Source organism: Dicentrarchus labrax, unplaced genomic scaffold (assembly GCF_905237075.1).
Source record: "Dicentrarchus labrax unplaced genomic scaffold, dlabrax2021, whole genome shotgun sequence".
Taxonomy (NCBI): Eukaryota; Metazoa; Chordata; class Actinopteri; family Moronidae; genus Dicentrarchus; species Dicentrarchus labrax.
This window is the reverse complement of record NW_026136703.1, coordinates 5,553,195-5,562,016: the sequence shown is the minus strand read 5'-3', so window position 1 is coordinate 5,562,016 and position 8,822 is coordinate 5,553,195.

The following is an 8,822-nucleotide window of genomic DNA, read 5'->3' as shown; positions in this document are numbered from 1 at the left end:
GTGGTAACAGTAATAGCCTCACATACATGAAGAGCTATTGTAATGACTGCGTCTTTATGCCTATTAGGTTTAGACATTTTACTAATAACCTTGGACCTGCTTGATCCTTTATTGAATACAGTGACACCGCTACAAATCCCTCAAAGCATCAAGCATAAAGAGGGTTTTAACAATGATTAAAAGAAATACAGAAGCATCAATGTTATATTTTCTATTCTTAAATGAAATGAAATTAGGTCAGGCTTAGTCATATCTAGTGCTGAGCTCATCCAGTGTGAGTACTGAAGTAAAACTGTGAGATACTTATTTATTGGATCAAAATAGAAGGAAAAAAAGATCTGTTGGTGTGAAATTTGTCTTTGCTATTGAGGGATTCCGGTTCGGATTCATTCACGTCTTCGCCTATGCTCATTAATTCATATGTTTTTTTGAAAGTTTTCCGAAAAGATTTTTTCCAATTGCCCCGTGGTATGTATACATACTTTTACATTAAATTAATGCTTGGTTGGAGGTGCCCGAGTTACAGAGTCTAAGTGCAAAGTCTGTTCTTTCATGTAGAACACTGCAATGAAAGGCCTCTTATAGCCAATTGATATGAAATTTCACTGTAACTTTTACATCTGCCACCACACTTAACTCACACGTGAACAGAAGCCTGTACTTGCTACTTGAAAATAAATGCTTTAAAAGCAAAACCGTCTACATGGAGGGAGCGAATAATATGCTGGAGAGAAATCTAATTTTTTCTGATTTTGTTAAATCAGACCATAAGGTGCAGCATAGGAATTAGGTCTATATAAAGACAAATGACCCAGTACATTTAATCCACATTATTACAGATCAGTCCTAACTATGACAGAGGAGGTTTGTGCAGCGGTGCAGGCGTTGCACAATGCAATGTGCAGAGAAAAGCAGTAGCAATGGGAGCTTTCGGTTTTGGTTAAAACAAACCCTGGTATGCCTGGTAGGTATGGGTTATTTAAGCTGTTGCGAAAGTTATCAATCCAACATTGGTGTGGACCAAACAACCGGACCAAGACCGCTTGACAAGAAGGGTCTCGATCCATTTCAAAGAGCAAATAGAAAAAAATAATTTTAAAATTGTAGATATGTGATTTTTTAATATGATTTCAAAAGCTAAGCTACTACTGAAATTCATCTGCTGACTGTGAACTGTTCAGAAGGCAATGCTGTAATGGTTCTGGATGAGCAACCCATATATTTGTGTAAATAATTTGGTAACCATGGTAACACGTATGTCTGTCAGCAGCATGTGAGTGCGGGGATTTTCCCTGAACGTTTCTGACAGTCTAAAGCCGTTCAAATCTGTTGTGCTTGTGTCCTACTCGGTGTACTTTGGCAGTCGATGGAATTCATTAAAAAGTGTGTGACAGAGTGATCCCGCAGTAATCCTCTCAGAATATTTCTGTACAAGATTTCTTTTTTGTCGTTCTCTACCTTTTTGTCCTTCATTATAATGTGGTTGATTTGCAGTACATATGTGAATAATATACACATACGCAATAGAAGTGTTAAGCAGCTGCATGACCTGCTGTCAATCACCAGAATTAGATTTCTCCACGTGCCTCGTGATGAAGCACTGATGCAGGATGTCACAACTGTCCAAATCAGTGCATCAGCTTTCAGTCTGTATGAATTCACATTTACTCTGTTTGTAAAAAAGCCAGCTTGAATGCAAACCGGACCAGAACTTAAAGGCAAAATTTTTTATTTTTCCCTTGGTCTGCAAAAGCACCTTTACTGTCTGCAACCATGAGATTGCTGTTGTCTTGCTATAGTTTTCATGTTTCCTGTCGGTGAGTGACCTGCAGACCAGGATTGTGTGGGCTGTAGGCAAAGGGAGAATTGGTAGATTCTACATTATCATTTAGAATATTCATAATTTAAACCTCCTCTTAATATAAATATTGCATTGAAATTCTATGACTCATAAAATGATAAAAATCTGTCATATTATATGCTGCATTATTCTTTTGCTCCCCCTTATTTAGCACCAAACAAGAATCATACAGTGTTACATCGTGTGTAAAAAGGTTACATACACTATATATATATATATATTATCAATTAATCAATATCTTATATTATGGTGCACTAGTATGACACAGCATTTTATAGCATGGCCATGAAACACATTTAAAATTGTAAAATTGTATTGGGGACACCAACATATTTGAGGTCAAAGGTTTAATCACCGCTTCAAACCAGTACTCAGTCTGTATTAGCTGCAAGTTTTCTTTGATCTGTGACCAAGGTGCCATAGGGATTCCAGTCCCTGTGGCAGTGTCCATTTTCAGGAATTAATTAATAACATGGAGGCCGCTAATTCCTGATAATGGACACCTCAAAGGGTCTTATCCCACTTGTACCATAGTTCACTAGGCAAATAAATAAATACAATAAAACAAAAGAGAATTCATATATATATATATATATATATATATATATATATATATAATTCATTTATAAATATAAATATCTAACGTGTTTCACAAACCATAACTCAGTTACCCTGGTAACAGTGGAAGGTTTGACTAATACCTGGAATAATCATGACCATCCCATAAGGTTCTTTTGCAATGGAAAACTGACTCCACCAGTAAATAGGATAAATAGGATAATAACGCTGCGTACAGTAAATATAATTTGACAGTATGTTTAACAACAAGACTAGCTAGCTATCCAGGCATGTCAAGTGTTCTTCATCTTCACCATATCCATTTCTTTCTAGCATTGGGACACTGGATCACACATTAGCACCTACAGATTATGTTGAACAGGATTTTATTGTATCCTGTCATGTTCAGTAGTATTACATGTAATATTGTATCAGTTTGTTTTATGTGAGACATAATGTTTTATAGGTATATCAGCTTTATAGCATGTAATATTGCATCATATGCAACTGTACCATGCAGTGTTATCTTGTATTCCTGTAGTACATGGTTGCACCAGTAAAACAATATATTATTTACTGAACAGAATGAACCCTCAGCGGTGTCATTTAATAAATCATACAGCGTGCAGGTTAAAGGTCTTGATGGCTTGGTGTTGTCCTGCTTGTGCGGGGAGGATCTGAGCTGAGTGGAGGAAGTGAAGGTGGTTTGAGGGAAGAAAAAACACAATGAGGCAGGTGGTGCAGCCTCCCTAGTGGCCTCAGTCTTCTTCAGCATCAGACCCTGTGTAGTAGATGAGTAAAAAAGATGCAGTGCAGACTCATCTTAGGGTGACTTTGCAGTCAGGCTCACGATCATTATATAATGCTATAACTGTCATTTTCAATCTATTATATATAACACAAATCATAAGACAAGACAAAAGCAAAGATGCAGGGTGGATGCCAGCTGCAGAAGGGGAGAGAGCGAGGGAACATGTGGACTTATACAGCCCAAGTGTTCAGGTGCACTTAATCAGCTGACGACCCTCCCATGAAAGCCAGGTTGGCCAGGACAGCCTCTAAGACAGTGGGAGGGGCTCACCTTTAAATGGTTCTTCAGTCAGCTGGAAACATTGAAATGTCAGCCAGAGTCTTCAACCAACTCATGGAGCTACTTTTAGCGTAATTAGCTAATGTTAGCTACACAGTTGTTATTTCAGCCAGCAAAATTAGTCGCCGGCTAGAAATGAGAGACCTGCTTTTGCCTGCCTCTCTCTGAAGTCAAGGAGCCATTGTTTCAAAACATACTAAGCATGTCAATCCTGAAATGGCTATGATTATTAATTTTTAACTCCATAATTGTGAGGATGTAAAGCTTTACAGGAATAGACAAATTAAGTAACAGGGGGCCTGTCTTAGTGAATTCAGTTGTGTACATATATACATACATATCTGTTGTTTACCTGTGTGAAGTGATGAAGTGTTGCTGCTGATGAAACCCAGGACACTGCATAAGTTTCATGTTTTTATATCATTTTTGTGTTTGTTATTCCCATTCTTTCCTTACATGGGATTCAAAGAGCTGCATGGCAAAAGGTTAGCTGGAATAATGCACTAAATTTCTCAAGAGATGATAGCACTGTAGAAATGAATTATGCAAATGTAACCATTTTCACTGCTTAAGGGTGTGGAGAAAACTAAGACATAGACAGATCAGGCTATCAGAATCACCTTTGGCTCCTCGGTGAACAATATCCTCCGGTGCAGGAAAACAAACGAGTCCACATCATTGACAGTGGCAGTGGGCCCATAAGAGCAGGTGGAGATAAGGAAGATGTTGAGGCTGGATGGCTGAGAGGCATTGTCTGAGAAAACAACTGAGTAACCGCTCAATACCCAAAGCACAGATTCCCGAAGAGCGCCTAATAATGAATGTTCTCCTGATAATATTCTGCAGTGCTTACACTCATTTTATGAGAGCGAAGAGGTTTCATCAAATTACACTGGTCTGTATTATGCATGCAAAGCAACAAAGGTCTGATGACTAAACAAATGAAAGCTAGTGTGGAGTCTGCAGTCTCTGTATCCTACCACGTTTCCCCATAGACATACACAGAAATAGACTGTTTCTTTCTTTCTTTCTCCTATACATACACTATCTGTTCTCTCAGATACACCCGTACCCTCTGTCACTTTAACTCTTTTCATTGTTATTTCTCACTGGTTCAGCATAGCCAGGGGACATATTGTATTGCTGCACCAGAGGTGTTTTAAAGTGGGCCGCTAACTTAATCAAAGTCAGCGCCTTCTGCTGTACTTGAGTCTGAAAATGATTGGTGGAAAACTGTGTCTAAAGGCAAGGAACACAAAGACAGGTTGAAAACAAATGCAAACACTCCTGTTCACCTCTATGGGCTGTTTACAGCAGCAATATACAATCCTCATTTAGAGTTACTTTTTTTCCTGCAGCATTACGATACAAAACACAATATTCACTTGGTAGTCTAAAGTTAACAATGTACACAAACAACAAAAAGGAGAACTGAGAGCAAACACCACAGCACATAGTGATAGGTCTCAGCATCTCCCCTTCCCCCAGCACACAACATCCCACATTACATTCATTAAGGCTTTCTCTTACATACTGCTATCTAATGACCCCCACCATTAATAAATCTGAGGAAGCTTCCCCATATTTCAGTGAATTTCAACACAGTCTTTCAGTTTGGCTAGCACTAATTCATATTAGGCTGTAACAGTCATGATTTCAGCCCAATCCTTATAACAAGGAGTGCTTGTATTTCTTTCATGTTCCTTAGTACAATCCTGGCTGCATGAAGAAAGTCAGCAAAAGCTAACTCAAACTGTGCCTTTGTAAGTCCAGCTGGTAGAACAGATTTGTCTCTGAAAAGGCAGGAAGGGGCTGATCCAACCACTCTGGTCCAAAATGGGGAGACCAGTGGACAGTCCCACATGAGGTGTAGAAAAGTACCCATAGAACTAAATACCATTAACACTAATAACACTAACATATAATTTCCAGCACTCATTGCTTTGAATTAAACCAAGCTATTTAAGTCTAGAGTCCAATTACAACTCTGAATTATTTCATAATGTATAAATTTGGTCCAGCTATCCAAAATGGGCCAACCCGTGTTGTGGACAATATTTTCCCAGACATCTTTATCAAGCTCAATGCCCAGGTCCCTTTGCCATATTATCCTTAGACTTTCACTTTGACCATACAGAGTAGTTACTGGCATTTTATAAAATACAGAGGATGATTGTACATTATGTACATCATGATTTCTTGCATTGTGACCCAAGGACTACACACAACTCCCCAATTGGAGGTATTTCCTAAAGTCCCCTTTATCATTCAGATACTGGTCCTTTAGCCCTTTATAGGAGTAAAACATGCCAAATAGATGTGTAATTGTGGCTAAACCCTTGCTATGTCATGCCTTCCAAGATACTGTTTCCCCTTAATCTTAATCAGCAACATACAATACTAGAAATGCAATCAAACTTTTGCAAACTACTGTTGGCCCAAACAGATTGTATATATGCACATGCCTGTATGGTTTGACCACTTAGCCTGTGCACAGCTTAGCAACTTAAACCTTGCCAACCAGCCATTTGCAAAGCCAAAAACATGGCAATGGCAGTTTCGTAGCGAGTACAGTATAATTCTGTCTTAGTTTGCCTGCACAGAGCTTTTACATTTTATACAGAAAGATGGCAGATTGGGGTGAGGTGACAGTGCTAACCGCTGACCTGCTGCCTGCCCTTATCCATGTGCCACGCAGGAAGGGTAATAAAAGTGCATAGTGGCTGCACACATGGCAGATGGGCAGTTACATAAAAACTAACCCTAACCCTTCAATATCAGCTTTTCATAACACTGTCCTCATTTATTAATAATCACAAGTCAGTCGGCTTGTTTCAGATGAGCGAGGCCTGCGAAGAATCACCGGCCATCACCAGATTGATTGCTGATTGGCTCTTAGTTTTGACCACAAACAGCACTTTTTTCTTAATTTTCTGTGTGAAAGAAAAAAAAAAAAAAAAAACTATGCTGAGAGTTCTCTACCACATTTTGCGGCCAGTTATAGTCATGCTAGTTTCTCTGTCATACACAGAGAAATGAAGGGACTTGATGACAACTTGAGTAAAACGAGTAAAAAAAAGAAATCCTTCGTTCACAAGTGTTTTATAAATATTGTTCCCATGTGCCGCATTATTTTTTCTCTCACCATAAAAGCTCTTTATCCCAGTGTTACGCCCATGTCTAGGGGGTAGGGGCGCAACATAAAAGTAAGAAGAAAATAATAACAATTCATAACTGACCCGATCCTCAAACCAGAAACGAACACGGGTTTAACACAAAATGAAGTGATTTATTTTACAAACGTAAAAACCAAAAGTACAACAAAAACCAGCAACAAACTTCAGGTTGAACCAAGGCCAAAACAACAAACAAAACAGATCTAACTCTCTCAAACCAAAATGCTGACTAATTCCTATTTAACGTAGGCATAAAACAAAGGACATTCACTAATTCTAACTCCTTACCTAATGGAAAAACAGGAGAAATACAGCACAAAAGAAAATGGCAGTTCACCCCTACAACACCCACTATATACAACCATAAGAAAAGAAATAGAATAATAATGTTTACAAACTCACCAATCTTTACCAAACAACGCTCGTACTACTACACACACTCTCTCTAAACGGTCGGAGGACAGAATGATGCTGCTGGGTTTTCTGTCCACAATTGCTGTGAGGCCAGACGTTTTTTTTTGTTTTTTTTTACATTTGTTTATTGATTTTTCCGTGGCATAACAAAATCAAGAGGTGGTATTTCGAGAGTCAAAACAGTGTCAAGTATAACAAGAAGAAAAATAAAAATAAAAAGTAAAATAAAATGAGATCAGATAAGGAATAACTAATAGTAAAACAATTACAAAAAAAACAAAAAACCCAACAACAAATACACAGAACAAAACAAAAACACAAAATGGTCACCCACTGCTAAATAAAAGCCCAATATGTTCACTTAAACAGAGATAAATAAAAAACATCCCAGCATGCTACAAATTCACACAACAAAAAAAACTCACAATTAGTAGACAATCAGGGTGTCTACTCTGGAATAGCCGTAAAAATCAATCCCTCAAATGGACCCCAAATTTTGTTAAACTTTGCATGAGAACCATGTATCGAGCACCTAACTTTCTCCAACTTCACAAACTGAAAAATGTCCCTGATCCAAGATGAGTGAGAAGGCGGCGCAGGAGACTTCCACCTCAATAAAATCAAACGTCTAGCCAATAAGGAGACAAAGGCTACAAAGTCAGCTTTATATTTAGGAAGCTGCAAAGTAGGAGGTACAACCCCAAACAAAGCGGTACATGCTGTTGGATCAAATTGAACCCCTGTACAAATAGAAATAGAGTTAAATATCTGTGTCCAAAAATTAAGTAGTGAAGGGCAAGACCAAAACATATGGACATGGGTAGCTGGAGCCTGATGAAATCTAATGCACATGGGATCGACATCATTATAGATTTTGGAAAGCCTAACTCGAGTGAGATGGGTACGATGTAGAATGTAGAATGTCTAGCACAAATAGATGAGGAGTGAACCCGACGCAGAATGGCATCCCACAGCTCCTCTGAAATGTCGTCCCCTAGATCCTCTTCCCATTGGGTTTTAATTTTATGCTGCGGGTTAGCTGCAAAGAATAGATAAGATTGTATAAACGTGAAATAGCACCCTTAATGGTAGGAAATGGGGTTAAAAAGGGGTCAATTAGAGAGGCTTCTGGGAGACTTGGGAAATTGGGACTAAGATTGCGGATTCAATCAACAATTCAATTCAATTTTATTTGTATAGCGCCAATCATAACAGAAGTTATCTCAGGACACTTTCAAATAGAGCAGGTCAGACGAACCTAACATTAATACAGAGACCCAACAGTACCACAGAGCAAGCACGCACAAGGGCAAGGAAACCCGTAAACGAAACCAGGACAATCGGCCTAGGTGGGTGGTGTCTGTCGACCAGTTGGGGGGAGAGAGGGAGAGGGGGGCGACAGACAGAAGACAGGTGCACAGCAACAACAGTATGCAATGGCAGTCAAGCAGGACCAGGCAGGAGGCTCACCAGGATCCAGAGAACCCAGAAAACAAAGAACGGGAGAAGGGAGTTAGTAACATGCATTAAAGGGCAGAATGAGTGCAGAAGGAGGAAGGAGGAGCAGTGCACCAGGAAATCCCGATAGTCAGGCCTATAGCACATAACAAGGTATGGTTCAGGACCACGATCAGCCTAACTATAACTTTATCAAAGAGGAATGTCTAAGCCTACTAAAGTGGTAGGGTGTCGCCAACCAAAGGGAAGCGTTCCACAGGAGAGG